Source organism: Trichosurus vulpecula, chromosome X (assembly GCF_011100635.1).
Source record: "Trichosurus vulpecula isolate mTriVul1 chromosome X, mTriVul1.pri, whole genome shotgun sequence".
Lineage (NCBI taxonomy): Eukaryota > Metazoa > Chordata > Mammalia > Diprotodontia > Phalangeridae > Trichosurus > Trichosurus vulpecula.
The window spans coordinates 29,278,941-29,294,518 of record NC_050582.1 but is presented as its reverse complement, the minus strand read 5'-3'; the positions used below and the strand labels follow the sequence as shown (position 1 = coordinate 29,294,518).

Genomic DNA, 15,578 nt, shown 5'->3' with positions numbered 1-15,578 from the left:
AAAACCAGGGAAAATCAGCCCAGGTAATTAGGTAGTAATGAAGGCCTTGTAACCAGGGCTGCTAATAAAACGATAATGAATCGAAGGCTTAGCAAAATTGAAATGCACACAGTACCAAGACTTGCCACATGATGAGAGGTAGCTGGGGAGGTTGAGGAAGCCCATTCCCTGGCCATTGGCTTCCTAGTAGTGAGTCTTCCAGAGGTCTCCCCCCAGCAAAGTCCTGCTCCAGGGCCTCCCGGTTGTGTGCAGGGGGCCCTGGGGTCCCAAGGCCTGACAATGGCAGCGATGGTTGGGCAAAGCCCTTTCCTCCCAGTAACTCTGTAAGGCAGGTTCTCATTGCAAGGCTGATTATCTCCATTTTCTAGAAGGGAAAACTGAGGCTCAGAGGAACAAAATGGTTTATGCAGGGTCCTCAGAAGAGAAAGTTTCAGAGCCAGCATTCAAACCCAGGTGTCTCTAGACCCCAGGTCCCGGACTTATTCTACCAGGCCCTCTAGCTCATCAAAGTAATTTGCATGATGGGGCGGGGCACAGTGCTAACAATGTAAAAAATAAATTCTTATTGATATCTTTTGTTTTAAGAGCACATATTTTCCCTGGCTTGGCTCCTGCTTCTCCCTTCCCAGGGAGCTATTACTTATAACAAATAAGTTTTTCACAGAAGAAAATCAGCCATTCCATCAATAAACATTAGTAAGTGGTTACTAAGTGCCAAGCATTGTGCTAAACACGAGGATACAAAGCATGCCCCAAACAACATTCCTACCCTCAAGGAGCCTACATTCGAATGAAGGAGACGATATGTAGATAACTATGCTCCTGCAAGGTGCTTAGGAAAAAGAGGGAAAGGCCTCTCAAAGAGGAAGCATTAGCAGCTGGGGGTGGGGCTGGGGGGTGGCGGAGAACTCAAGGGGAAAATAAAATCAACGCTGGTCAACATATTGAAAAAATATCCGACATTCAATGCCATGTTCTCCATTTGTGCACCCCAAATCCTGCAAAGGAGCAGGGCTGGGCGTCTCCTCGTATGTCTTCGCTGGGGCTAGGCTCATTCTTTCTAATTTCACAACATTCTGTTTCGACTGTAGGCAGTCACTTCCTGACAAGTCCCATCCTTTTTATGGGCCTCAGTTTCCCTGAAGCAGTCAGTTAACCTCCTTGGACCTCAGTTTCCCCATCTGTAAAAGGAGAAGTTTAGTCTAGATGATCTCCAGGTCCAGAATTTTATGAACACATGCAGAGAAAAAAAGTGGGACAGTGATGTGATAGGGAGAGGTAGGGAAATGTTGAAATGGTTCAGGGGAACAAAAAAGAGGCAATAAACAGAGATAGTTATTATCTTTATTTCAGCCTCAGTATCAGAACAAAAAACAGTTAACTATTTTGTATACTTTGTATATAACGTGCAGGAATCTTTCAAGATGCTCATTTGAGTCTATTGTCCTTCAGAGTCTTGGAATTCAGATTAAAATATCTATGGGATTGTGATTAGCAATGGCTTCTGTAGGCTCCTGCCTGGAGGTTCCCAAGACTACAGGGGAGCTTGCTGGCCTCCCACTCTTCTCAGGTGGAGAGTTTTCTCTTTTATAGCCTGCGCAGAGGCAGGATTTTATAACAGGTGAAGAGGAGATGAAATATTTTATAAGGCAAAACATCGAGTGGTTCCTGGAGTTAGTATAGGACCCAGGAGAAGGACCCCCGCCCTTGGGCCCCCCATGCCCCGCCCCCAGGAGCCCAAGCACCGTATGGAGGGAGGGGACAAAGCTCAAACCCTTTGTAACTCATGAGCTAAGAATGGAAATCAGCTGGGGAAGCCAGCAGAGGGTTTGGCCCCATTTCCTTTCCCACTGTGAGACATGACAACTTTCTAGAATGTAAGAAGACTCCTCTTACTGTTTTCACCATTGCCTGACTTCAAACTCTTAGCCAGGTTACTAGTTCTAAGACTATACACCTCTTTGGCCCAGAAACTAAAGAACCAGTATTTAAGGGAGGCCTTTTGGACAGTAGGACTTTGAGTTAGGAAGACTCTCATCCAGTCTTGGCTTAGAAACTTACTAGCTGTGTAACCCTGGCCAAGTCATTTAAAGTCTCCAAGCCTCAGTTTCTGCATCTGTAAGATGGGATACCACCAACTTTATCAGGTTGTTCAAGTTTTAGAAGGTCAATCAAGTGAGATGGTATATGTAAATACATAATGCGTAGAAAGCACTTCCCAAGGCATTATTCATTTGAATCTTCACGAAAGAGCCAAAGAGCCCGGGTCAGGCTGTCAATCAGTTAATGAACATTTATTAAGTCGTTATTTTGTGCTAACCATGCCAGATGGGACGGCTCTGAAGACAGAAGTAAGCTTACAGTTGGTGAGGGAGACAACAGGCATAGTTGTAACTCTACATATTCTGTAGCATATCCCCAATACGTACAAAATGTTGCGTCTTGTTCGATACAGCCAGAAGGCCAGTATGTTTGGGTCACAGAGTTTAGGGAGAGGAATAATGCGGAAGAAGACTGAAAAGGTAGGAAGGGACCAGGTTATAATGAGCCTGAAAAGCCAATAGAGCTTCTGTGTGATCCTCTATGCAATAGGAAGCCACTGGAGTTTGGTAAGCAGATGGATGACTTAATCAGACCTGCACTGTCAAAAAATGACTTTGACCTCTATATGGAGGATGGATGGGAATGGGGAGAGGCTTGGGGTGGGAGGTGATGAGGACCAGAACTAGGGTAGGAGCTGTGTGAATGCTGTGGAAGTGGGTAATCAGTGTAGAAATGTTGTGGAGAAAAGGAAACAATAGCTGGTAGTAACTGATTAGATATGGGAAGCAAGGGGGAGTGAGATACTGAGGATGAAAAATTACAGAGCTGGAATGATAAGGGAGGCTGAGCTGGAAGGCTTAGATAGAGCACATTTGGGTGGACCGATAGCCAGTTTGATTTTGAGCGCGTTTAGCTTGAGGTGTCTCTTGGACCTCGAGGCGCCAACATCTTAGGGGTAGTTGGTGACAGGGAACTGGAGTTCAGGAGAGAGACTAGTGATGGCTTCATAAACCTGGGAGTCATGTGCACAGAGATGGTAAGCGAACCCATGGGATTTGATGAAATCAGCAAGTGAGACAAGGTAGAGAGGAAAGAGAAGGGGGTCCAGGACAGAGTCTTAGGGGACACAGACCAAAAAGGGCTGATCAGATTTGTAGGAGGAGAACCAGGAGAGAAGAGCAACACAAAAACCCCAGGAGGAGAGAGTATTCATGAAAGGACAGCTGTCCATGGTGCTGGAAGCCTGAGGTGCTAGTACTCACTTAGGTAAATTTGCCTATAAAGGCAGAGGGCCGTGAAGCCTCGGGTACAAGGTAACTGACTACAGCCTCCCAAAGTTAAAGGACCTGAAGAAGGAGAAAGCCATTCCAGCCTGAGGTTCAAGGTGTCTACCTCCTGGGAAAGGTAAGCAAGGCCAGGGAGGGAGGACCCTGAGACTTTTAGGACCAAGGTGACCCATTAGAGTCACATAAGCAATTTCTTCTGCTGCCCTCTCCTGGCCTTTCTGCCACATTGCAGTCATCCTTCCCTCCCTGTCTCCCCTCAATCTCTCCTCTCTGCTCTGACTCCCTTTCTCTTCCCCTGACTCTCAGGGAATCAATAGGGAGATGGATGACCAGGCCTTCTGCTCGTGATGGCCAGGAGCTGCCTGCCTCCCTCCTTACTTCAGCTGTCACTAGCCAGCCCAGGGCAGTCAGAAGTCACAGGGGCTCCCAGCTCCAAGGCAGCTTGAATAGCATACAGGCCCACCCCAGCCTTCCAGAGAGGAGCCCAGCCAGAGAAGGGCAGTGACCTGGACAAAGTCACCCAGCAAGCTGATGCCAGAGCTGGGCCAACATCCCCGGATCAGGGCTCTTTCCATGACATTATTCCATGGCAAAGGATTCCCTGAAGCTGAGAACTTTTTATCATTTATCTCAAGAAACATGTTTCAGGTGCTTACCTTGTCTCTGCAAAGCACTGGGCTGGGCTCAGACTTCCAAATAGCAAGTGACACGGGGCCTGAGCTCAAGGAGCTTTGTCGTGGAAAGAGGCCTGGATTTGGGTTCTGGAACTGGGTCCTGGGTTCAAATCCTACCTCTGATACTATTAATGTGCAAGTCACTTAAGCTGACTTTCCTCTCTATGTCCCCATCTCTAAAATGGGCTGATGACATCTGTCAGAGCTCCCTCACAGGATTGGTTCAGAGAGCAAATGAAATCATTTCTGTGAAGCACTGTACAATTAATTTTCCAAAGAAATGCCAGCTACTATTATTACTGGAAGGGAGACAAGGTTTGAGTGGAAGGGGACAAAGGAGAGATTGAGGCAAAGCACACTGGCCAATGGGAGGAGTCTGAGAACACTGTCAGGGAGGCCCAGGAATCAAGGGCTGCTTCACGGGGGAGGGAGCCCCTGAGCTGGGATGGGCAGAGGTGAGAAGGGAGTGCAGGGAGGAGGCAGGTAAGGGGAGGCCAAGTCTGGGGAACAACTGAGCCCCCCATTGTCTGCCTCCTTGGGCTGGGTGTGAAGGGGAGTGATGGAGAAAAAGACTGGAAAACGGAGCTGGCAGTGAGCCTCCGGTGGGCTGTGGTGGGCCCTGCATGCCAGCCTAAGGGCTCATCTTGCCCACGGACCCCTGCGGGGCACTGAAGGTGCTGAGCAGAGGGGAGAGACCCTGAAGGGAGGGAGGCCAGGGAGGAGGTCATAGCAATAATCCAGGCAGGGGGGAGGAGGGCCTAACACAGGGGGTGACCTTCAGGCCACCTTGACAGAGAGAGGAAGCCCATGAGGAGCTGAGGAAACAGAACCCCCCCAGCCTGGCATGGCAGCTGGAGGAGTCAAGGCTGAGCCCCCATCCCAGGTGCTGAGGCTTCTTTCTCTAACGAGAATGATCACCAGGACTCCTCCAGTGATGCCTGTACACAACACTCTGCAATGAATGGTTCCAATGTCAGCTTCCTGGGGTCAGGAAGTGTTTTTGCCTCTCCTTGGGCTTGCCCAGGGCCTAGCCCAGTGCCTGGCACATAGTGAGGGCTTAATAAATGCTTGCTGGCTGCCTGGCAAGGCCTAGGCCTCAGCACCTTCCATGGTCTCTGAGCCTGGATCTCTGCCCTTTGCCCAGCTTTCTCTCAAGAGCTGGAATGGGGTTGTGGGGGGGCCTGGTCTATGCCCACAGTGACTATGGGCCACATCAGCCCAGTTCAAGAATTAGCTCAGGCTGCCCGTCCCTCCAGACATTCCCTTGCAGCTTAAATGAAAGAAGAGGGAAAACAGCCGCATGTGATGGTGTTTCAATGGCTGAGCTACTGTAATGCTTTCCATAAATTGGTCTTTAATATGAAAACCAGGGAAAATCAGCCCAGGTAATTAGGTAGTAATGAAGGCCTTGTAACCAGGGCTGCTAATAAAACGATAATGAATCGAAGGCTTAGCAAAATTGAAATGCACACAGTACCAAGACTTGCCACATGATGAGAGGTAGCTGGGGAGGTTGAGGAAGCCCATTCCCTGGCCATTGGCTTCCTAGTAGTGAGTCTTCCAGAGGTCTCCCCCCAGCAAAGTCCTGCTCCAGGGCCTCACTGGGGTGTGGAGGGGGTGCTTACAGAACTTACTGCAAGCCTTATTATTCCCATTTTCTAGATGGGAAAACTGAGGAGGGAAATGGCTTACCCAGGGTCCTCAGAGGAGGAAGTTTCAGAGCCAGTATTCACACCCAGGTGTCTCCAGACCCCAGGTCCAGCACTCATCCTACCAGGCCACACTGCCTCCCCAAAGTAATTTACAGGATGGAGCTGGGGGGCGTTGGAGCGGGGGAGGGAGAGGCAGTGATAACAATGTAAAAAATAAATTCTTATTGATATCTCTTGTCTTAAGGGCACAAAGATCCACCCCCATTGCTTCCACTTTCCCTACCCAGAGAATTGCCTCCCATAACAAAGACCTTTCTTTTTGAAAGAAAGAAATCAGACAGTCTGCTGGCAGACAATCCTTAAGTGGCAGCCACTGGGCTAGGCCCTGGGGCTACAAAGAAAGGCCAAAAGCCATCCCTGCCCACAGGGAGCCTCCATTCTAAAGAGGGGAAGATGTGTAAATATCTTTGCATCTGCAAGATACACGCAGAACAAAGCCCTAGAGGGGAAGCTTAGGGAGGAGTCGTTAGCAGCTGGGGGAGGGGGGGTGGCCCAAGGGGAAAAATCTAGCAAATCTCTCACCACAGGGCAAACTTCTGCCATTCTATGTAGTGCTGCCCTGCTCCGGGCCCCTGGCTTTGCCCGGTGCTTTCTCCTGTCTCCTCCTGGGGCCACTTTCTCTTGTCTCCTCCTGGGCCCACACTTACTCTTTCTGCAATTCGGATTATTTGGGGGGAGGGAGAGGCAGCTCTGTCTCTACATAATGTTGTGGTCATCCTGTCCATTGTTTTCCTGGCTCTGCTTACTTCACTCTGTATCAGTCTTCTCTATGTCCATACTGTTTGTCTTTTCCTACAGCCAGTCAGTCAACAAGCCTTTATTAAGGCCCTACTATGTGCCAGGCACCGTGCTAAGCATTGAGGAGACAAAGAAAGGCCAAGAGACAGCACAGTGATATTCTGGGCCACATTCATGTCCCACAATTCATTTAGCAATTCCCCCCATCAATGGAGATCGAGTTTCTTTCCAGTTCTTTGCTTCAACACAAAGCGTTCTTATCAATATTTCGGTTTATATTCATTCTTTGTTTTTGCCATTCTCCTTCTTTGGAGTAAATGGCTGGCAGGGGACTCTCAGAGCCAAAGGTACGGGCACTCTAGTGACTTTCTTGGTGTGCTCCTCAGTTGCTTTTCCAAAGGTCCACCAAGAATGCCTGAGTGTGGGAGGTGCTACCAGTTAGGTGGAGGGCCCCAGGGGAGGTCTTGTATAGACTGAGGTGGCTCCTGAGCTGAGCCTGGAAGGGAGCTGGGGATGACAAAGGAGAGCGTTTCAGGCCTGGGGCATGAGGGTGTAAGAAAGGCATGGGCGGGGAACAGAACTGGGCCAAGTTGGCTGGCACTCCATGTGATGGATGCCTTCCCATGGCCCCTTAACCTCTTTGATGCTGTGTGGGGGGCTTTGATGCTTCCAGCTTATGTCTCAGGACAATGCCACGAACTGGAAACGAGTGGCAGTAAGGGAATCCTGGAGGAAGCTGTGGGAAAAAGAAAGAGTCCTGTGGCTCTGGAGGCAGGTTCACCTGTCTGGGTGAACCTTCCACTCTCTGGGCCATGGTTTCCTTAGAGAAGTCAGTGAAGGTCCTTGTACCTCAGCTTCCCCATTTGGAAAATGCGAGGCTTGGACTGGCTCTTCTCCAAGGTCTCCTCCAGCTCTGACATTTTATGGAAAGAAAAGCAGCCTTGGTAATGACATGGCAGGGGGAGGTTGGAAGTTGGTGAAATGTGGCACGAGAAACAGGAGGCAGAAAGGATTATCGTCTATCTCAGCCTCAGTATCAGAAAAAAGACAGTGTTTTGTATACTTTGTATACATGAATCTCCCACATTTACATTTGAGTCTATTGTCCTTCAGAATCTTACAAAAACTGTGAGATCAGAATATTTCTTGGCCTGAATTACCCAATAGGAAAAACCCCACTACATTTTATTGGCTGGAGGTACCCCTGGTTGAAGGGAAAAAATTTATCAAACATAAAGATATTCTTTTTGAAAATCTTGCTGGCACTTCCCAATGCCTCTCCTTTTCCCACCCTCAGTAGACCCTTCCCTTGGTGACCATGAATCACAGTTAAACAAAACAAAGGAGCACATTGACCTGAGAGCGTGTCAAATTCTGTGTCTGTAGTCGATCCCCTTTCTGCCAGCGTCATTTTCCCCCTAAAGTATTCACTGGCCATCGGAAAATTTTTTTTTGTAGCTATTTTTTCATAGGGAGATAGGGGTTTTTCCCCTTCTAATTTGCTGCAAAGTTTGTCCCACTTCTCTTTATATGGGGGCATTCCATGTCTGCAGATCCCCAATGATTAGAATTTCTAACTTCTATCAATCTATTTCCACACTGGAAAGCACTGATCTGGAAAATTCATGGCCAAGAAACTACTGGGCTAAGATATCCAGATAACTGAGAGCCCACAGGTGATCTGGAACTGACTCTTACTGAAAGCCTATTGTTAAATTTTCAGTGAGAGCATTTATACCTCAGCAACTGGGAAACACTACAAACGAGGGTTTGATTTCTCATTTTTTTTTTTATTTTCTAGACCTAAGAACGTGATGTAGAAAATATTAATGATGTAGATTAAACTTAAAATTATATCCAATGTATGATTTTTTTTCTGGAGAGATGGTTGTTAAATATTTACCAGCACACTGTTTATTGAGACTGAAGAGCATTTTGTTCCCCTGCCCCCCCCATTAAGTACTCTTTGTGAGGTGATGTTCAGTTGTTTTTTTTTTTAGTTGTGTCCATTACCCCATTTTGTGGTTCTTAGCAAAGATACTGGAGTAGTTTGCCATTTCCGTATCCAGCTCATTTTACAGGTGAGGAAACTGAGGGAAACTGGGTTAAAGGACTTGTCTAGGGTACCACAGCAGTAAGTGTCTGAGGCCAGATTGGAACTGATGAAGATGTCTTCCTGACTCCTAGCCCAGTGGTCCAATGCAGTGCCACCTAGCTGCCCGCTGCTATCCCGTTCTTTTAATCCTGTTGAGGACTCAGCTATAGATGACAACCTAGAACTTAGGACCTGTAGCCAGTGAAAGAGTCTCCCATTTACCACTCAGTTAGCTAACTGGAACCATTTACAGAACATCTCATCATGTTGCAGTCTCTCCAAAGCAATTCCCTGAGACACATCTGATTCTCTTTCTTCTATCCTATGATTCATCCGCACTCTTGGTCATATTGGCTCCTATGGTACAGTGGCAGAAATGCTTAGTCTGGAAGTTCAAATTCTGCTTCTTCCACTTCCTAACTGGGGGACCTTAGGGCAAGTCGCTGAACTTCTCTGGGCCTCAGTTTCTTACTCTGACAAATGAGGAGGGGGGTTGGAGTAGGTGACCTCTGAGAGTCCTTCCAGCTCTCAATCCCCTGCAGCCATAAAACTCTGAGATTTCACATTCCAGCTTGCTCCCACCTGTTGGGAGAGAAAAGCTAGCTGGGTTCTTACTGCTTTCAGGCACCCATCTCCTATGTCCCTGCTTGAAGAGGATGAGAAGCTGTTGAGGTAATGGTAAAGTGTGACTTTCTAAGCATCTGGCCTTAGGCAGTGAGTGATGTTGGCAGGGTTCAAGGCCTGGGGAAGGCTGCCAGCACCTGTGTCTCATAAATTAGTCAGCTGTCACAGCAGGTGGGAATGTGGCACCATGAGGAAGCCTTCCCTACAGGGCTGCAAAGTGGGGTGAAGCCTCAGTCTCAGGCTAAAAACCCCAGAACAGTTTCAAGGTCCCTTTCTCTATGGCCAACTGTGGGATATCCCAAACCCTCAGAGTTCGGCAGAGCTTTGTGGTCCAGTCCAAAGGGTCAGTGTTCCCTGAAAAGTGGCCATTCTGCCTCTGCTCGAGGGCCTCTAGGGTGGGGCCAAGGCCACCTCCTGAGGCAGCTTTGGGACAGGTCCAATCGCTAGGCAGCTTTTCCTTACATGGAGCCCAAATCTGCCCCTCTGCCCTCCCAGCCATTCCTGGGAGTTGGGCCCCCTGGGGCCAGGCAGCAGAATGCTAATCCCTTTTCCATATGACAGCCCTTCAAATACTTGAAGAGCCTTGTAATGCCCCCACTATGGCTCTTCTGTAGGCTAAGCATGCTTGGGTCTTTCTCTGGAACCTTGTATGGTATGATCTCCACTCCCCTCACTGTCCTGGTCAGCCTTCTCTGGTTGCTCTCGGCTCTTCAAGGTCCTTCCTGAAGCAGATGTAACAGTCCAACTTTGGTCTGCCCAGGGCAAAGATCCCGAATGGACCATTACAGTGAACTTAATGGATCTGGGGAGCAGACAGATAGATTGATATATAGGGTGTCCCTAAAGTCTGGACACATAGGAAAAAATGAAATGAATTAAAATTTCAACAACGTTTTATTTAATTGGAATATTAACAGACCTCAGTCCCCTTGACTTATTTTTCTGGGGTATGCTAAAGGAGAAGGTGTACTCAGTGAAAATCACAGATGCAACACACTTGATTGAATGCATTAAGAGTGAATGTGCTAAAACTGATGGCAACGTGGAGTTATTGCATCGAGTTCACGTGAATCTTGCAAAGCGCATCAGCCTTTGCATCACAAATGATGGAAATCATATTGGAGATGTTATTTGTTAATATTCCAATTAAATAAAATGTTGCTGAAAATTTCATTCATTTCATTCCTTGAAAATATGCGTTTTTGCCTCTGGGTCCAGACCTAGGAACACCCTATAGATAGAGATTTTAGAGTCAGAGAATCAATGAATCTCCAAGTTCCTAAAAGGCAGATCTCACTGGCACTCCTCTACTCAGAAAACCTTCAATGCCTCTCTCTTGCCTCCAGGACAAAAGGCAAACATTTCACACACTCCTCGATAGGATTCCCACCTGTATTTCCGGTCTTATTTCATATTACTTGCTTTGATGTACTCTACATTCTGATTCAGCTGTTTCTTAAACACATCATTTAATCTCCTGCCTCCAGAACTTTGCCCAATCTGTCCTTTGTGCACTCCCTCTTCATCTCCACCATGTAGAATCTCTAGAATCCGTCACTGCACAGCTCAGATGCCAAGTCCTCATGACATTATTTTGAAATCATCTTCCAGGAGTAGATGTTGTTTTCTGTCCCCCCCCCCGCCCCAGTCTCCCACCACAGTAGAATATAAGCTTCTTGAGGGCAAGGACTGTTTTGTTTTTGTCTCCAGTGCCTGGAAGGATGCTCAGCATACAGTAGGTGCTCACTAAATGCTTGTTGAATTCAAAGGACCTCAGAGTTCGTCCAGGGGAATGTGTGCCAATATCACAGAGGAACATAGGCTCTCCTGAAGCCCAACTCACTGTCCTCAGAAGAGACAGAAGCCTGGAGATGGAGACAGCTCTGAGCTGTCCCTCCTCACCTCAGCAGAGGGCCACTGTCCTGGGAAACATCTCAAGGCCTTCCTGCACACCAGCCTGGCATTACATACTCTCCAATCACTCCATAGGGTCCCTTCTAAGGTGCCAAAGAGGCCACATATAGGAAAAAAACCAACAGAAGTAAGACACTAGAATGAAGAAGTACCACACAACTTGGAAGTGGGCAGAATTGGAATTTCAAGCCAGTTCCTCTGACTCTCTGGGCTTTGACAGGGCCATGCTATACCACTCCCTTGTCTCTCTTGGCCCCAGCCCTCACAGGTTCTCCTTTTCTCACAGTGTTGGGATGCTAGAGCTGGAGCAAACCTTAGAGATCACTGGTCCATTGTCCTCACTGTACAGGTGAGGAAACTGAGACCCAAAAGATGAAGAGATGTGCTCGAGGGTCCAGAACTTGTAAGAGGTGGAACCAGGATGAGGACCCAGGCCCTCTGACTCCAAATCCCGTGTTCTTCTCTCACTGTGTTGCCTTGGTCTCCCCAGTACCTATACAGTGCCTAGCATGTAATGATGTTTCTTGGATTGTAGGGATGGTGTTGACTCCCTGCATGGGAGCCAAGTCAGGCCCAGAATCTACAAGCCAGGCATGCAAGTTGGGGGCAGAAGGCACCCTCTCTTTGAATGGCTATGGATCCCTGAGCTTCTACCTTGAAACCCCCCACCTCCCAAATGCTGCTCTAGGTACAAGAGAAGCCGCCTCACTGTGTGCTTCTCGTCCTCCATTGACTTTGGCTAACAGCCCAGTCATCACTTGGAGGCCCCCACTAGCTGTGGGGAGCAGCAGCCTCTCTTGCCAATGACTTGTGGTCTTGAAAAATGACCCTCATTGCAGAATCAGAGCTGGAGAGTTAGAAGGGACCTCAGTGGCCATCTGGTCCAACCTGTACACAAAGGGAATGCCAACTCTACCAGTGCTCAGCCAGCCTCAGTGGTGGGTGGCAAACTGGGCAGAAATCACAGTAATTCTTCTCAATAAGAAGTTTAATACAGACCAGATGTGCAGAGGTGTAGGGGAAGACCCCAGAGGGAGACTGGACTGTATAAGAAGGAGACATGGGAGGCAGGATTCACAGGCTCAGGGCCACCTTCCCAATTCTGTTAGAAAGAAGAGAACAAGACTTCTGAACAATTAGGGCTGGGTCCCAAAGTGGACAGGGATGCCTTGGGAAGTAGTGAGTTCCCTGTTCCTGGAGGACTTAGAGCACTGCCTGGATGTTTGCTCAATGCAGATGATGGCAGCTGTGGGCTGGAAGAAGATGGCCTCTGAGGTTCTCTCCAATGTGGAGAGTGACCAGTAGAGAGGACAGTGGGATCAAAGATTTAGAACTGAAGGGAGCCAGGGAACTTGGAGGTCATGGAGGCCAATCCCCTCACTTTACACATGAGGGACCTGAGGCCTAAATGGGGGAAGTGACTGGGCCAGCGTCACACTAGGAGTAAGCTGCAGATGGCAGATTCAAACCCGGGTGCTCCCCCTGCCCATCAGGCACTCTTGGCACTGGGTCGGTGGGTTGGGGTCCAACATAAAGTACCTTCTTGAGATGGGCTGCCTCCTTTGGAGGACCCTGGTCTAAATCATGGGGAGAAGGGGCAGACAGTACCAAAGCGATACAGAGGCCCAGGAGGGGAGCTCCTGAGACATCGGAATGGTCTCTGCCTCCTGGTCCCATGACAGGAGAGACAACTGTCAGCCCTTCTCAAGAGAAATAGCACCTTGGCTGTCACCCCCATCTGGTGCTTATTTTGGGAGCCTCAGACTGCTCAGATTACTGCAGGCAGGCCCCTCGCCCCTCAATTTCCCCTCCAATAGAAATTCTTCTGCAGCCACTCAGCTAAAACATCTCTTCCAAAGGTCACTGCTGACCTCTTGGGAGCCAACACCAAGAGGCTATTTTCAGCCCTCCTTCTATCTGCCCTTTTCTGGAGTTCTGCCTTCCTTCTTGCACCTCTCCCCTCCCTGGCTTGGTGGGACAGGTGCTCTCTTGAGCCTTCTCTCTGCCTCCCCTTCCTGACCCCCCCCATAGCCCTTGGCACGGGAGGCCTCCTCTCCCCTCTTCCTTTGGCACAGGTCCACTTCTCCCTCCCCCTTGCAAATAGCCTTGGTTCCCACGACCTTTTCACTTGTCTCCGTGAGAAGAACCCCAGATCTGTCTGTCTGTCCTTCTGCCATGCTCTGATCTCTCCCATGTTCTGTCTCTGCCCGTTCATCGGCTTGCTGGTCCACCTCCACCATGATGGCACCAAACACCTCCCATTCAGCATATCCCCAGCTGGACTCATCCCCTACCCCCAACAAGCTCAGCTTTGTCCTCGTGCCCCCCGTATCTCAGCAGTCATACTGCCTCCTTTCCCTTCCCCTTCCCCTGGCCAGCCACTACCTTCTTTCTGCCCATCCTCCACACTCCCCTTACCTCCTGCAGTCCTTTCTCCCCCCATTTCAATCCAGCCTTCATGCCATGGCCAGGTTCAGCTTTATAAAGCACAGCTCTGATCACCTCTTTACCCTCCTTCTCAAGAATCTGCAATCTCCCCAATTGCCTAATTGGTCTCCTGGCTTCCAGTCTCTCCTTGCACGACGCTGCCAAAAGCATCTTGCTAAGGCCCAGTCCCTAGCGCAGGCCTTTGGGCTTCTCCTTGCCTCAGAGAGAAAGCACACACTCCTCAGCCCAGCACTGAGGCCTTTGGCACCCTTTGTCCTCTCTCTTTTTCCTTTCAATAGGGCTTTTCATTGATCTCCCTCTTTTCGATGACAAGCTTTTGCATTACCCAATTCCCTTCTTAGCTCCAGTTCACAAGACTTGCCTTCACAGACTCTATACTCCAGTCACTCGGGCCTACTAACTACTCCCAGAACTCAACACCCCCTCCTCTGCATCTACCCATTGGTCCAAGGAACAAGGCCATGCCTAGAATGTAGCTTCTCCTCATCTCTGCCTCCCAAATCTTTGGCTTCCATCGAGGCTCAGATCAGACGCCCCCTCGGCTGTAAATCTTCCCTCCCCTTCCCAGTCATTCCTGCTTCCCTTCTCTTCCTCAGTGTCCCTTATTTGTCTGTCTGCACAGTCCATACCCCTGGAGAATCTCAGCTCTTTGAGGGCAGGGACCTCTTTGATTTTGGTCTGTGTGGCTCTAGCATTGGGCATCAAGGGCACTTGGGGTTGAATCGATTCGAGAAAATGCAGACAGGTTTGGGGTACACATGGGCCTAAGAGAAGGGATGCCATTTTGGCCTCAACAGCACAATCGAAGCCAGTATCCAAGGTGAATTCCCTGGCCTAGGACTCCCTCATACCTGAGGTCCCTGGCCCCTAGGGCTCTAGGCAGATTGGACTTGGGATCAGAAGTGAGACCTTCCAGCCTTGCCTCCTGGGAAGAGCCACCCAGCCAGGGTCAGGGCCCTGGGCTCTCTTTCTTGGCCTGCTCCTGGGGCTGAGTAGCTCTGGGGCCCAAGGAAGGACACTCTCAAAGTAGGGAAGTAAGTTTTCCAAGGCTGATCAAGCAGTGGGTGGCCAGAGGTGGGAGCTGAGGGAGGCTTCCTAACCTAGGCTCTTTGTGCTCCAACTCCCTGGTCTGGCTAGTCAGTCTCTAAGAGGATTTAGTTCCAGTCCTGGGGTTCTGGTCCCCTTCTCCATTACAGGATCTCAGCTCACTGGAATTCTCCAGGGCCCAGGCTTGTCCAGCTGACAGATCAATCAATGATCAGGTGACAGATGCATTCTCTCCATCTACCCAAGTATCCCAAGCATTGGGAGCAGATGATCCCAGGCTAAATGGAGCCCTTCACATAGCCAGGACCAGGGAAACAGGCTCCGGTCGTCCCCAGAAAACCCGTGAGAGTGTGAGGGGCCCACAGCAGCCCTTTGCACACAGCAGGAGGGGCAAGTTTCCATGACGGATTCAGTAACTGCCAGCAAAGGCCAGAAACAGGTATCAAGTGTCTGATTCCAGAGAACAAGTGTTGAGCATGGTGCCAGGGTCACGAGCGGGGAGGGGGCTCCAAGAGTGGTCTTTGAACCCCGTGAAGCCAGAGAGAGAGTCAAGGCAACTCAACAAGCCTTCAGGAAGCCCTGCTCTGTGCTAGGCATCCTGTTAGGTGTTGGGGAGCACAAAGAAAGGTATCACACAACAAGCCCTGCCCACATGGAGCCCATAGTCTAAGGGGAGACAACAGGCAAACAGCCAAGTACATACAAAGTGGGGGCTGGGAACACGGGCGATCACCCCCAGAGAGAAGGCCTTCCTGTGAAGAGAGACTGGGAAAGACTTCTTGCAGAAGGTGGGGTTTTAGCTGAGGGCCACTGGGAGGGAGAGCACCCCAGGCGTGGGGCCCAGCCAGGGCAAAAGCTCAGAGTCGGGAGATGGAGCGTCTTGAGTGAGCAACAGCCAGGAGGCCAGTGTCACTGGGTGGTGGAGTACATGGAGGGGAGAGGGTAGGTTAGCAAGGGCTTAAAAGCCAGCCAGGGGATTTTACAGCAGATCTCAGAG

The 15,578-nt window shown here is 49.5% G+C and overlaps 1 protein-coding gene across 1 annotated transcript in view; it reads left to right on the top strand.

Annotated features, from left to right (window-relative positions):
• The first annotated feature begins 2,944 nt into the window (after positions 1-2,944).
• GPR50 (G protein-coupled receptor 50) overlaps positions 2,945-15,578 on the top strand; it is a 68,194-nt gene continuing 55,560 nt past the window's right edge. Inside the window, exon 1 of the mRNA XM_036739892.1 lies at positions 2,945-3,447. The gene's annotated coding sequence lies outside the window, so the exon portion shown is untranslated. The remainder of the gene's footprint in view (positions 3,448-15,578) is intronic.